The sequence below is a fragment of the Micropterus salmoides genome, unplaced genomic scaffold (assembly GCF_014851395.1).
Source record: "Micropterus salmoides isolate LMB-PRFRI ecotype aquatic unplaced genomic scaffold, ASM1485139v1 Ms_hic_scaffold_15, whole genome shotgun sequence".
NCBI lineage: Eukaryota > Metazoa > Chordata > Actinopteri > Centrarchiformes > Centrarchidae > Micropterus > Micropterus salmoides.
In genome coordinates this window covers 23334369-23348796 of record NW_024040596.1, presented here as the reverse complement: position 1 = coordinate 23348796, position 14428 = coordinate 23334369, and the positions used below count along the sequence as shown (strand labels likewise).

General features: G+C 40.3%; 1 protein-coding gene across 7 annotated transcripts in view; it reads right to left on the bottom strand.

Annotated features, from left to right (window-relative positions):
- The window catches only part of LOC119904449 (mitogen-activated protein kinase kinase kinase kinase 4-like), a 103204-nt gene extending 100363 nt beyond the window's left edge, over positions 1–2841 (bottom strand). For all 7 annotated transcript variants that reach the window (XM_038721127.1, XM_038721130.1, XM_038721128.1 and 4 more), the window contains exons 1-2: positions 2582–2841; positions 2258–2323 (exon numbers count right to left, since the gene is read on the bottom strand). The gene's annotated coding sequence lies outside the window, so the exon portion shown is untranslated. The remainder of the gene's footprint in view (positions 1–2257; positions 2324–2581) is intronic.
- Between the last annotated feature and the right edge of the window lie 11587 nt (positions 2842–14428).

Genomic DNA, 14428 nt, shown 5'->3' with positions numbered 1-14428 from the left:
CATTGTGCATAATTATCAGGACACATTTCATTGTTCACACTGAGGTAACAGCAGAGCAGGGGTTCACTGAGGCTCGCCTCAGGGCCGTCCTCATTGTCCATGACCATAAAGTCTGATTCAAAGTGACACTCTTCTCAGAAGTGGAATCGCTGAAGGCCGCTGGTCACTTTGTAATCCTCAGGAGGCAGAACTGGAGATACAGTAGACCTTGAGATAGCTCTGTGGACACTGAGGCCACACAGAACTTGTGTAAAAAAAGCCTGCAAGGTCTTGTTTACCCTTAAACATGTGAGCGAGCCAGTGCCAACAGTTTAGGTTCCTGCTCAGACTCCTGGATGTTTATTATGCCGTTACTCTGATCGTCATGTGACAGAAATGGTACTAATGTGCATGAGATTACAGACGATTTATGTTCAGACAATGATGATTCAGTGTCAACATCTTATGACCTAATTTTGTTGCAGCAGTTCCAGTGAGTAACATCCCCTTCAGCTGTGCACATAAAGGCCCAAAATGGCTCCTCATATAGACCTATATTTTGAAGTTTCCAGGAGCACGCCATACTGTTTGTTAGTTAATTTGTGTTAAGTTTCCCATAAACATCAGCCGATAAACTGCTAAGCAATAGCCAGTTTATGTCATACAGGAAGAAGAATAAAGATCAAAATATACTTTCCGCATATCATCTGCTCATGTCTGCAAGGGTCCATGTGGACACTAGTGGACTTGTGCATCCCCAAATTATGACTGTGCTGACTGTATGTTACTGCAGGACTGCACTGTGTGAACGTACACCCGATACAGCATAAACAGAACCACATCCACAGTGCCTGCCTCTATTTTGGACTCTTTCAGAGCCACATGGAAGCATGTATGACATTTAAACTCAACCATACACACACACACACACACACACACACACACACAGTAGCGTGTTGCTCTCAAGTAGAGCTGATTATAATACTGTAAATATAGTAACATAGCTCGTACAAGTCTGAAGCTGTCATAAGAAATTTACACATATCCACCTACAAGGATGATGTGAAAATCATCATTTAGGGTGCACTGCTATCCAGCTTCACAATATCAACTTGTCTCCAGGTGTATATTCTCATTTTGAAGTGACTGAATCACCTCTGGCTCTGCTTCGCTAATGCAGCCATCAATGTCATGTGGAGGTTGGTATATTTAGCAGAGCATACAGCATCCAAGTGGTAAGTATGACTGGTAATCTCGTTTTAGAGAAAGCTTGGGCATATCCAACAAAGTCCATAATTCATGGTAAGTAAACCATAATGTAATGCTTCTTTGGTAAATGTTGAACGTTTCTCCCCCTCTGATTACAGGTCATATGACATTAACATGACATAATTCCAAACAAAGCATGTTCAGAAATGCCAAGGCTTTGATAAAGTACACCAACACTGTGGTTTGCAATCTGCCACATACAACAACAATGCACATTTCCTCACATGAGAGAGCCGCATGCGATTACCTTCAAATGAAACGCTCAGTAAATGCCTGGGCAGATCCTGTAGCTCTGACCCAGTCATCCTCTTTCCTCTGCTCTCATTTATACAAGGCAACAGCAGGATGATGTCGCTGCTCATCTCTGATGGAGCACTGGAGGTGGAAATCTGGGCTGCAGGAGAACCAGGTCTCCATCAAATACCTTTTCCTCTGTTTGTGTGTGTGTGCGATCAGTGCTATCCCCATTAATGCAACACAGAGCCACTCCAGCAAAAGGCCTGCTGTGCAATGGTGTGAACAAATGCGCAATGAAACACCGCCCACCCAATGGCGCACAAGTCGGTCAGCGTGGTAAAGGCTGTCATGCACGGATGGGGTTGGCCTGATCAATGCAATGCAAAGCATACAGTATGCAAGGCATATTTTACTGGGGTGTGGATGAGAGGAGGAGGAGACGGCAGTGGGGGGGGGGGGACCAAAATAGGTGTACTGGGATGATGTTTGCATTGCTAAAATAAAAAAATAGGCTAATGAATAGATGTGAAGCAGCGAGAGGCCCAAACGCTATCAGAGAGATAATCCAGTCCAGACCGCACCGGTCCCAAGTGAGGAGGGGAGGGGGCATGTTATAATAAACGTTTTCCTAAGACCGTGAGAGAGGAAAAAATACATAAATGCATGTTTGCGCTTCAGTTTCCGCCCGTTTGTTCTCTAGGTTGGGCTTTAACACACACACACACACACACACACACACCACACACAAGTAGAGATGGAGGCTCACACCAACCTTGTAGACTTGTCCATAGGTGCCATTTCCAACCACTTCCACCAACTCGAAAATCCCAGCAGGATCCTGTATTTTTTAAGCAGAAAAACAAACAAATAAAATAATTGATTAAGTGTAACGTTAGTATTTACAAGTGGGTTCGTTCGATGTAGGAGTCAGCTGCGCCCGGTCTGCTGGCCTCGCATGCCAGCAGTATTTGGACAAAGAAAAGCCACCGCAGGGCTGTGTCAACAACAGCACTGCATACGACGTGGTTGTGTTTTTATTTGTGAATATGAAAAAATTTAAATGTACTCTGAAAATGTCTGTGTAACACACACTCACCCTGAGGGATGCGAGGTCTATATCCACCAGACTTTTGGCCGGGAGTCGTTCGCCATTTTCGTAAAAAACTGTGATAAATCAGCGGAATATCGGCGTGTTTTTTATTCTCCTTCAGGCGGAAGGTGTGCGTCGCATCCTCGGGTGGTCTTATTTTAATCCAGTTGGTGATATTTTCTATCCAAGGCGCGTTTTTACCTCTTTGTAATCCCCGGCAGAAGCTCCGCTGCTGCTACATACCGACCAACTGCCGGAGCCCAGCCTGCTCCCTCGCTCTCGCTCTCTCTCTCTCTCTCTCTCTCTGTATGTCTCTCTGCCTGTATTCTCCGCCCTCGCTGTCTGTCCGCATGTCTCTCTGTCCCCCTCTCTCTCTTCATTCTCCCCCCACCCCTCTCTCTCTCTCTCAAACAGGGACTGCACAAGAAATTTTGGGGCCCTGAGCAGAATTTCATTGGCTCCTCACATCTAAAGAGGGGCGCTGTAAATTGACCAATCCTCAGCCTGTAATAGGTGCGTTAGAGATGACTGCAGGGTTGAATTCAGCACTGACAAAACGTAGCAAAACGTTTTTTCAACGGAAACAGTGGTGCCTTGAACACCATGTTGTGCAAACAAGAGCAATGCATTTTACACACAGTTGTGTTTACAAAGTTGGCGACAAACAACAAACAGGAGAAAACATAACTCGAAACCCAAATCCACAACGTTTCAAGGACATCCGAAAACATTGCAAACTGTCTGTTTTGGGATTGCTGACCTTCACCAACTTGATAGACAAAAGTGAGCTACAGGCGACTACAGGGATGGGGTATAAAAACACTGCAATCAAGTCGGATACATTCTACTTCCCCTAGAGTTTGTGAGCTTAGAACAATGGCTGACCTCGCAGCATTTGCCTCTTTTTTTGTCGCAGATGAAATCGATGCATTTGAAATCGATGCATTTGAAATCCTGTATTTTTGCCTGAGGAATAAAATGAACAGCAAAGGTGTTTTTTTTATGTACATAAGTGTTATCCTCAATATGACTGATTTGCAAAACCTATACACTAAGGTTTACTGACTCCAAAATATGTTGTTTAGACTATCGTCAGGCAGGAAACAAGTTCAGTTTTGACACACTCCCAGTATCTTATGAAAACATCTTAGGCAATGGGTTAAGGTGTATAGGCTAGTGCCGAGGCTACTGTTAAAAAAGGGCCACCATAGTAGGTGCAAATACTTAACATCTTTTACAATAACACTCCTGAAGTGTTTTGTAAGCTTTTGCAAGGATTTGAAAACTATAGTGTAAAACGGTGACCACACTTTAAAAGTGAGCTGCCAGAAGGAGATCAAATACATTGCATCCCCTTCAGAAGAGATAACGAATCTGAAGCTCTTAGAATAATAACAACACACAAGTCGTGCGTGTCTGTGAAGTCTTAAAACCAATGAGGGTAGTTCTGTCATCATAGAAGTGCTTCCCACTTTGTGCAGCCGTAAAAAAGTCTCCCCCAAGGCTTTAATGTCATGTGACATTGTGCCGTTTTGCAGCGGCCGAAAAAGTCAGACACAATTTCTAGCCAGCATGACTTACCCTCTTGGAAACAGACACCTATTTCCAGGAAAAACTCCTAAAATACCAGAACCAAAATGAATCAGTAATAACTCCTCAACCGTTAGGCCTAGATGCATAATTCTCCTTTGAAACGTCAGAAGCTAAGGAATATGAATCAAGTGTAAATAAACCTATTTATTTTTCAATTAAAAGGTAAATGGAGATATATTTTAATAGCAATATCACTATCAAAACCATCATCCTGTAGATTAAAATGCTACTGTAGGCCCACAACTTGAAAACAGAACATCCTTGGTGTATTGGATGTCTGTGTAGCTCCTATGGGTCAGCCTGTAGACGGCAATAAAGACCATCTGTTCCTGAGCAACACTTCTTCTCTCCTTCATTTTGATGAGAGAAACGAAACCTAACAGCTCAGGGATTGCACAATACCAAGGTGGTGGCCCGGGCGAAATTTTCACATACAGAAAACAGCTGTTTTTGGACGAAAACAACAAAAATGGCAAAGGCAAATTAGTGGTTGTAACTCTATATGTATTGTGCGTTTGTTGTTATTATTATCTGGCTAATGACTCTGTGAGTTTTGTGATTTGAGTGATATGAGTTACACAACTGATCAGAGTTGGGGCTGAGCTTTCTTTAGAGTGGTCGGACTGTGGTGTAGGATGAGATTAGAGATATCTGGATAGCAATAACTGCAGCCATGTACACCCATTACAGAGCGATTTATGTTGTGATATAAGCTCATTTAGATGCTTGGTGTTTGATGTGTGGGGAAAATAATACCTGCACCTCAATACAGAAATAATAGAGCCTGATTGTGATGTTGAGGCGTCAGAGACACTCCTGCACAGATTATCTGTAACTTGGATGATGTTAGACTTGAGGAAATGAATGAATAACCAGGTTTATGTTCCACATCATATCCAGAATAAGATTAAAACCAGGATAAGACATGGCAGGAACTGGTGTAGTAAGTGCAAAGGTACTATTAGACCTTTTTCACAGCAGACATTTTTACTTGTCACAGTAGGAAAAGTACATGTGATAAACATTTTGTTAATGATAGCTCAGTTCCACTGAAAGTGACTCACATCACCTTTAATGTTACCAATAACACCTATGCCTTTCCTGCTATGACATGCCATAATGTCTGCTGTGAAAGAGATCTATGGACAGATGATGTGGATGAAATGACACCGAATATATATGATAAATACTGTGAAAGTATTCTAATTCCTAAAAAATATTATAAAGAAAAGATCAGTCCCCTGGCTGCCAGTGGAATTCTGGCCTAAAACGTTCAGAAACAGCCTTGACTAAGTGGAGACCACAAAAACTGTGGGTGGCCAGCTTGAGCAGTGTTATCTCCTTCTGATGCCGGTGGAGTTTGTTGCAGTTTCAAACCAGCATTAAGCAAGAAAAACTGTAGTGTTGTGGTGGTGCTATCAACATCAAAACCTTTGCCATACCTGTGACTGTTATTAACCACACAATCACGTGTAAACCCAGCCTTAGGGAAGAAAAACACAGAACCGTGACAAGCTGGAGCCAATATAGGAAATAAATCAACATTATCTGCTTGTGTTTCCACCGCATGTGAAGAACTGTGAAAAATGAATTCACAAATATAGTGCTATAATTCAATATTTAACACCAATGACAATTGTGATATGTAAATATGTATCTGACTTGCACTCTTACTTAGGGTTGATTTAGGTGTTTTACAGTGTATTACATGAACTATTTTGTCAACCTCTTCCTTTCCCTCCATGTCTCTTCCTCTCTCAGCCGTTGTTTGCATCCCCCGCTTTGTCTCCCCATCAGATAGATACAGAGCAATTAGAGCGTGTGAAATGGAAACAGTGATAAATATTTCAGTACTGCTGTCACTGCTCTGCTGATCTGTTGAAAGGTATGATATCCAGACAGGCTGCATTATATTCTACTACCATCACTTGTCAACTGCCCATTTTGATTTTGGTTAGCAAACGTACTTACATTAAGAACCACATGCCGATAACATACAATGTAATTTCACTAATCTAGTTTCCAAGTTGTATTCTGAATTTGTGTGAACTGGTATGATTGGTAATGTCTTCAAGTTGATGTCATCCAACAGTAAAATTTCAGGTTGGACCAGTGATGACTAATATTTGAGGGTAAGTCAGAAACTATTGAAGTAAAGGTCGCCAGGGCTTGTACCTTTTGAAGACACTTTGGAGTTTCTATGTTCTTTTAAAACTGTCTGCCTAAAAATTGTGTTCCCATTTTAATAAAACAATACAATTTTCATCAAGATTGCTGACAAGGCAAAACAAATATGCTTATATGAACAGCTGGAGCTGCAGGGAGGAAAAACGTAACAACAAAAAAAGTTAATGGAATCGTGTTAGCATGCTAACATTTGCTTCTTAACAACAAAGTAAGGCTGATGGGAATGTCCCATATGTAGTTTTGCAGGTTTCTTGTCATAAACCAATGTATTGGATAAATTTAAATATAGACCTGATGATGGTGCTAGATAAAATGTCAGGGGATCCATTATTTCATCCTGACAGGGACAGAATACATTTTGGGGGAGATATTTCAGTCTGGAAAGTCTAAAATTGTAGAACGATCAACTGACAGATATTGCCTTTCATAGAGGTGCTAGGGAGGCTAACAAAGGTACTATAAGATTTGTATTCTAACATTGTAATCTAACATACTTGATAAAATGACATTTAGCAATGATTCAAATGGTCCTACCTAATCACAATGAGCTATTCGCTTCTCTTCTCTTTCCCCTCCCACAGTCTGTAAAAACGTGTGCATGCAGTCGATTGCGCTTAAAGATTTTTGTCATTTTCAATTAGTTTTTAATGCAAACGCACAGTGGATTTCTTCTCTTACATCCCTTCTATCTACTCTTAAATGTGTCCATAAAAAAATCTATCTTCTGCTGTAACTTCAATGCTTTCTATTTTCTTTTCCACAGGAATGTGTGCTTCTTTCTAACACAGTTTTACTATTGCCTGTTAATGATGTTGGTTATCCAGATGTTGAAGCTTATTCCACTGCCTCACTCACTTTAATTTTTCTGTCCACAAATGCCAAAAAGAAATTAACATCTGTTGGCACACATTGAACATAAACCACAGGACTTCAGAGTCATTAACAGAAAAGGGCACACATACGCTGATTATCAGTACTACTCTACATACAGTAAGAGTAAAAACAAACAAGACCTAAGTTAGCATGTTATTATCGTATGATTAACGTAACTTTAACTCCAAACCCTTATCCGATCACATTTATTGTAACATTCTCTTGAAAAAGCAAATGTGGATCACAGATCAAACATTCAACAACAGCACATAACAAAAATAGGAAGAAACATAATAAAATAGCAAAAGCATGAGTAAACTATTATTACATCAGATAACATTAATTGCTTTGGATAACATTGTCTAAAGCAGATAATCTAAAATACATTCTCATGCTTTATATAAAATCTTCCAGGCAAGGACTGATGTAGCATGTCATGTTGGTGCACTGCCCTAAAACTTGTGCTTTGGTTTTTCCTTTGAAGGTGACAGAGGGGGACGACCCACAGACATCAAAGTATCACCCACTGGGTGTTCCCTGCTTTCATGTGTTATCTATAGCTAGGATATTTCAAGGATTTCTGGCTATATGGACATCTAAATTACTGAGTGTATGCGAGACCTGGAGAGTAGACTCCTAGCTCTGTGTAGCTCAATGAGTAACCCTGAAAGTTTCACCTCATTGTTTTAATTTTCTAGTCCGCAACTTTACTGTTTTGGTTCACTCTCACAGCTCTCAGTCATTTTGGGCCACAGCAGGCAGCTGTGGCCATGGCATAATATTTCATAATGGTAGTTTTGAACCATCATAAAACTACGGAAGAAGTTAATTATTTCCGTGTCCAGTCAGCCAATATCATATGATTCATGCTTGATGGAACAATAAAAATAGTACTGTGGAGGACACTGTCTGAAATCTGTTGGTGGTGAGTAAAGGCACATTTCTAACCATGCCAGCTTGCTGGCCGAACCTGAATATAGCAACAATGGTATTTAATCTCTTTAATCTGTTGAAAACACACCCACTTCCCTGCATCCACACCTTCAGGGTGGACAACAGCTATGTCAAGTGTCAGTGGTGATGTGTGTGAACATTCATCAAACAGAACTTCGAGGTGGCAGCCTGCTGATCACAGATAAACATACAATACACAATGTGTGTTTTACAGTTCTTTAGGTGATTAGACATATACTGAGAGTATTATTCACTACTGGCTACAGCAAGCCTGTCCGACTATAGTGTGGGTGTGTGTGTGTGTGTGTGTGTGTGTGTGTGTGTGTGTGTAAATGCATTTGAATCTATAATTAGCACAAACAAATTAGCACAACACACTCATACACATAAACACCACGACTTAACAACCACAGCTGTCAGTCAGGTCACACAAGCATCAAATCAAAGTAAATCAGATCAGAGACAATCTTCCATGTTAATGTTGTGTGTGTGCTCTTGTATTTCTATCTTGGTGACAATGTGTTTAGAAAGTGGGAACATTTTGGTTCTCACTTCGAAGCTGTTTGACAGTCAGTTGACCCAAATGAAAAAATACTTCACACATTTTCTCACTTAACCTCAAGCCATATGTGTGCTATGGTTTTGAAATATTTGTCTCTGAGATCTCTGCAATAATCCCAATGCAACTTTTCACTGGAACTAATTTGCAGTAGCTTCAAAAGAAATGGTTGACAGTGATTATATGGATTACATGCGTGAACCTACAGTCCTTAGAGTCTACGTTAAAAGCTCTTTTAATCTTCTGTTGTCTTATTATTAGTTCTGGAAAATAATAATAAATAATTAATCATCTGTCTGCTTCCTCTTTCTTTTCTGACTCCATTGTGTGTGTGTTCAGCTGTGTGTGTCTGGGGTTCTGTGTTTGAACTGGTCAAACACTCAGCAAACACTGTCTGTTTGTGTTTGATATGCAAGTGCTTCCTCTTTTATTCTTCGCTCTGTACTCATTGGAATGTGTGCATGTGTCCCAGCTAAAAGAAGAAGGTCAGTATGAGCTTTGTCAGAATGGTATTTGTTGAAGCTGGAACATCAGGTCCGTCACTACATCACACTTGATATTAAAACCAGGATTAAGACAAAATAGTTCTAACAGCCTTTGCCCTGATGCTCTTGAGCAAGCGACATTATTGTTTTCGTCAACAGTACAGCTTGCCAGGACTGAGGGTGTGTTACTGTATGAATGTAAAGCATGGCAGAGCTCAAAACCAAAAGTACTCAATCAACTTTCCCTGGACGAACAGAACAAGAGGTTCTGACATGTTCAATGTTCCTACAATACAACAAAGTAAAATAAAAGTACAATAAAAAACATAAATGAAAAATATGTAAATATACAGTAACCGAGCCCCCAGCAATTATCAAAAACAGAGACCAAATCAAATAAATATTAACAATAAAAAGAAACAACTAATGGTATTCATGGAGTCACTTTCAAAAAACGAAATCATGTGATTTCTGGTTTCGGTGTAACATGGCATTAAAAAGGCATCACTTGGAACATAGCATACTGGCAGTTTTTTGGTGGTTTTAGAGCTTATTGATTGAAGTGAAACTAAATCTGCTAAGTTTGTCCTCAGGATGGCACTAAGTGAAAAGGCCATGAGGTCATTAATATTTCAGGTGTTTGTCAGATAATTTAGTTTTCCTCCTCTGGGGAACCCAGGCAATCAAGCCATTACTTTACAAGAGGCAGCACATGCAGGAATGGACAGTATTTATGATACATGTATTTCAAATACAAAATAGGATTTTGTAATTTGTATTTGATAGTGTTGATGAAAATGGCTTCAAAATTGTTGTATCAAAATACTACTGTAATATGCTTTGTGAGAAGTCTTTGTGATGGCATCATAAAAATTCTGTCTCTGTTTGATGTTTACTCAGTAATTTGGACAGATTTGAGATGAGTTGAGATCAGAACAGAAAATGGATCCAGACGCGAGGAAGATCAAGGTGAGAAATGTATAATTTGCTAGCTTTCCATTGATTTTTAGCATTAATTGCTACAATTGTTTACAGTTCATATTATGTATGGGTGTTCATTTTAATAGTCTAGGCTAAATCATTTATCAGTTTACGTAATGTTCTAGCTAACTATTTGACCCAAGTAGCAGCCCTCACAGTTAACATTAGCTTGCTACTTTCAGCCTATGTAAAGTTTTCATTGTGCATGAAAAAACAAAAGAAAGCCACAAGATGGTGTAACTTGTTAAATGCACACACCTGTGCCTTATTGTCATTAGCAACATTGTACTGCAAAAGTATTTTTGGTGTTTTCGAAATGCAAAAATGCAGTGGTTTATTTTGATACATGGCATGGCTGCTGTATTTTGTAGACCATTTTGATACACTTAAAATTAGGGTATTTGGTGTATTATTTCAAAATACATTTAGATGTATCTTTGCCTGAACACACATACTGCAGTCCTTCTTCTTCTGGAGAATATCCACACACAATTTCACTGTAATCTGGCCCAAAGTTGTGGAGACATCTTGCTCTGGATCACGGCCCTCTGTTTCTTGTGTCAATGATCTCAACAATCTTCCGAGCAGGAAGTGGCAACTTATTGTCTTTGGTTTGCCTCCAGAGAAAGGGGCGTGTTTCAGATGGGTTTGAGCAGACAACATGAGAGAGCAGCTGCTCGATGCCCGCTGCACTACTGTCGGAGAGCACTGCAGCTGCATATGGTGGCCAGAGCAGAACAGGTGAACAAATGAAGCTGCCTTTTCTTCTCTTTAACAATTTACCTTAAATCTGATGGAAAAGTTTACATGGTCCAAGAAAGATAAAGGGACAAGTTTCTATAAAATAACCACGTGCTAAGAAAAACTTGGTGAGACAGCATCAAACCCTGGTTGCCCTGGCCTTTCTATGTGGAGTTTGCATGTTCTCCCATGTCTGTGTGACCTATCAGATTCTGTGGCGCTTGACTGTGAAGTTAAGGCTTTGTTGACGATGTGAAGCGGTTGCAGTTTAGGCACCAAAAGTACTTGGTTAAGGTTAGGAAAACATTGTTGTTTGGGTGTAGTCACAGAATCTGATAGGTCAAACATTTTGGTGTTACATCTGAAAGTAATAGATTCTGTTGGGCCACCTTTGATCTCTGTTTTCAACAGCTCCCTATCTACTGGTTGTGTCCCTGATTATTTTAAAACGGCTTGCGTGAACCCACTTTTAAAGAAACCTGGTTTAGATCCCTCCCTCCCACATAATTTTAGACCAATTTCAAAACTGCCTTTTATTGCATAGATTCTAGAAAGAATTGTGTCCAAACAGCTGCTCACTGTGCTGGAAAATAACAAATTATTTGAAAAGTTTCAGTCTGGTTTTAGGAAGTACCACAGCACTGAGACTGCCCTGCTTAAAGTCACCAATGACCTTTTAATGTCTGCTGATGAAGGTATGTGCTCAGTCCTAGTACTCCTGGACCTTAGCGCTGCTTTTGACACCATTGATCACAACATCATGTTAGACAGACTGAGGCACTGGGTGGGGATCTCTGGTACTGCCCTAGAATGGTTTTCATCCTACCTGTCAAATAGGAAGTTTTGTGTGTCTGTAAACAACTATGTCTCCTCATTCTGTCCAGTTAAATATGGTGTGCCTCAGGGGTCGGTCTTAGGACCCATTTTGTTTTCCTTGTATCTGCTTTCCCTTGGACATATTATCCATAAACATGGCATTTCTTTTCATATTTATGCTGATGACACACAAATATACTTGCCCGTCTGATCCAACGACCCTGGAATGCTGAGTTCACTTAACAACTGCCTTTGTGAAGTTAAAAAATGGATGTCAAAATAATTTCCTCCAGCTGAACTCAGACAAAACAGAAATCCTGGTCATTGGGTCTCAGCAGATGGCAAATCAAATATTGCCATCTGCTGGTTCCCTAGTAAATCACATTAAGCCTGTGGCAAAGAACCTTGGTGTTTGGTTTGATAGTAATTTAAATTTCGAGCAGCACACCACAAAGCTTGTTCAATCATGGTTTTATCAACTTAGAAATATAGCAAAAATTCGATCTATGTTAACTTTTAAGGACACCGAGACCATTTTACACGCCTTCATCTCATCACGCCTGGATTATTGCAACAGCCTTTTCACCTGTTTAACCCAAAAATCTATTGATCGACTCCAGACTGTCCAGAACTCAGCTGCCAGGCTTTTAACCAGAACAAAGAAATATGACCACATTACTCCTATTTTAGCTTCATTACACTGGCTCCCAGTATGTTTTAGAATTGACTTTAAAATTCTATCGATTACTTTTAAAGCTCTTCATGGCCTCTCGCCTTGTTATATTTCTGAACTTTTAGTCCCATACACACCAGCACGTACCTTGAGATCCTCGGGCAGAGGTCTGTTGTCTGTTCCAGAGTCTCGACTGAAAACTAAAGGGGACAGAGCGTTTGCTGTCAGGGCCCCGAGGCTCTGGAACAGCCTGCCCGAGGAAATCAGGTCAGCTGAGTCAGTGAACTCTTTTAAGTCCCTTCTTAAAACATACTATTATAGGAGAGCCTTTCCCGATCTTATTTGACTTTATTTTATCCCTTTTATTTTATTGTATTTTACTAATTTTATATTAATTTTTCATGCTCTTATCTTGTTTTTTTGTATTATTCTCTACACTTGTTAAAGCACTTTGTAACTTGTTTTTGAAAAGTGCTCTACAAATAAGGATTATTATTATTATTATCTGCGTGGGTTCTCTCCGGGTGCTCCGGCTTCCTCCCACTGTCCAAAGACATGCGGCCTAGGGTTGATTGGTGACCCTAAATTGTCCTTAGGTGTGAGTGTGACTGGTTGTTTGTCTATGTGTGGCCCTGCGATGGATTGGCGACCTGTCCAGCGTGTACCCCGACTTTCGCCCAATGTCAGCTGGGATTGGCTTTACGGTTACGATTTTACAGAAAGATTTCCATGAGATGCCACTCACCTGAAAAGAATGCATCATGTCCAGTTTTTTGAGTGACACTACATACTATTCAGTACCAGACTTTGTGTCTAGCTAATGTGTGCATCTTCTGGAAGATAGGTTGTAGATAATGATAGAATGTTCTGATGTTGTGAGGATACTTTCAGGATGATGACTAGAGCTCAGTTTACAAAGTATAAATCACATAACATCAAGTTGGTGCCAAATCATGTTGGATGTTGTACATGAATGTGTTGCTTCGGGATTTATTGTCCACCAGGAACCTTGTAAATGACCATCCTCAGAGTCTAATTTGAAGCAGAAATTGCTATCTGGGATGTCTGCCTTTCTGTTTTGTCTGTCTTCTCTCTCCTCTTAGTAAGGATCCTGTGTGAACTCGTTGCCCCCACAATTCATCTCACCATTCAACACTGCCCCCATGTGGCACACAGGCGTGAGTGTGTCCTACAGCCCAGCAGGGAAGAACGGAGACATTTAAAAAAAGAAACAACCCAAATTCACTTTGCCCAGCAACAGTCACACTGCGCAGACTATATAAAACACATTCAGTGGCAGAGCCTAGGAGGGGAAAATACAGGAAGATGCTTATTGTCTGCACTACAGACTAGTTACTAATATAGACACCAGCCAACAGCCTCATCTACAAGTGTGGAAGTAAGCACCTAACCTTCCACTCAGTGACATGTTTCTGTAGCAGAGTGGTAATGGATGGGTGTATCCTGAAGAGTCCACGTCAACTCTGAAGATCTCAGCTCAGACGTCTCAGGCCTGCCTTTCTCTCCAAGCCTAGAAATGATCTACTTTCAAACTAGGTTAGGTAAACGCTGTAGTCCATATGTGCTTGCTCAAACCGTTTCTCATTCAGTTCGTGAATCCTCCATCAACATAATATCGACTATAACAGAACACCAATCTTGAGCATGTTTCAGTCGGGCAATTTTATTTTCCTTGTGTGACATTTTCTAATTTTTGTACACACAATCTTTCTCCAAGATATTATACTTTATTTCCCAAATGTTTCTGAGCAACTGGCTTCCTGATTTCCTTATGTACCAACAATTACTCATCTATGTTCACAAGGTTTTTTACTAAATTAATTTAGCCTTTTAACATTTGTTTCTCTTATAAAGTCACAGAACATCTGAGAAATAAAGTATGGTATACAGGAGAAAAGGTGTGATGTGGTAAATTTTGATGGACTCAACCAGTGAAATGAATGAAAAGCCAATGAAAGATTGTGGGAAAA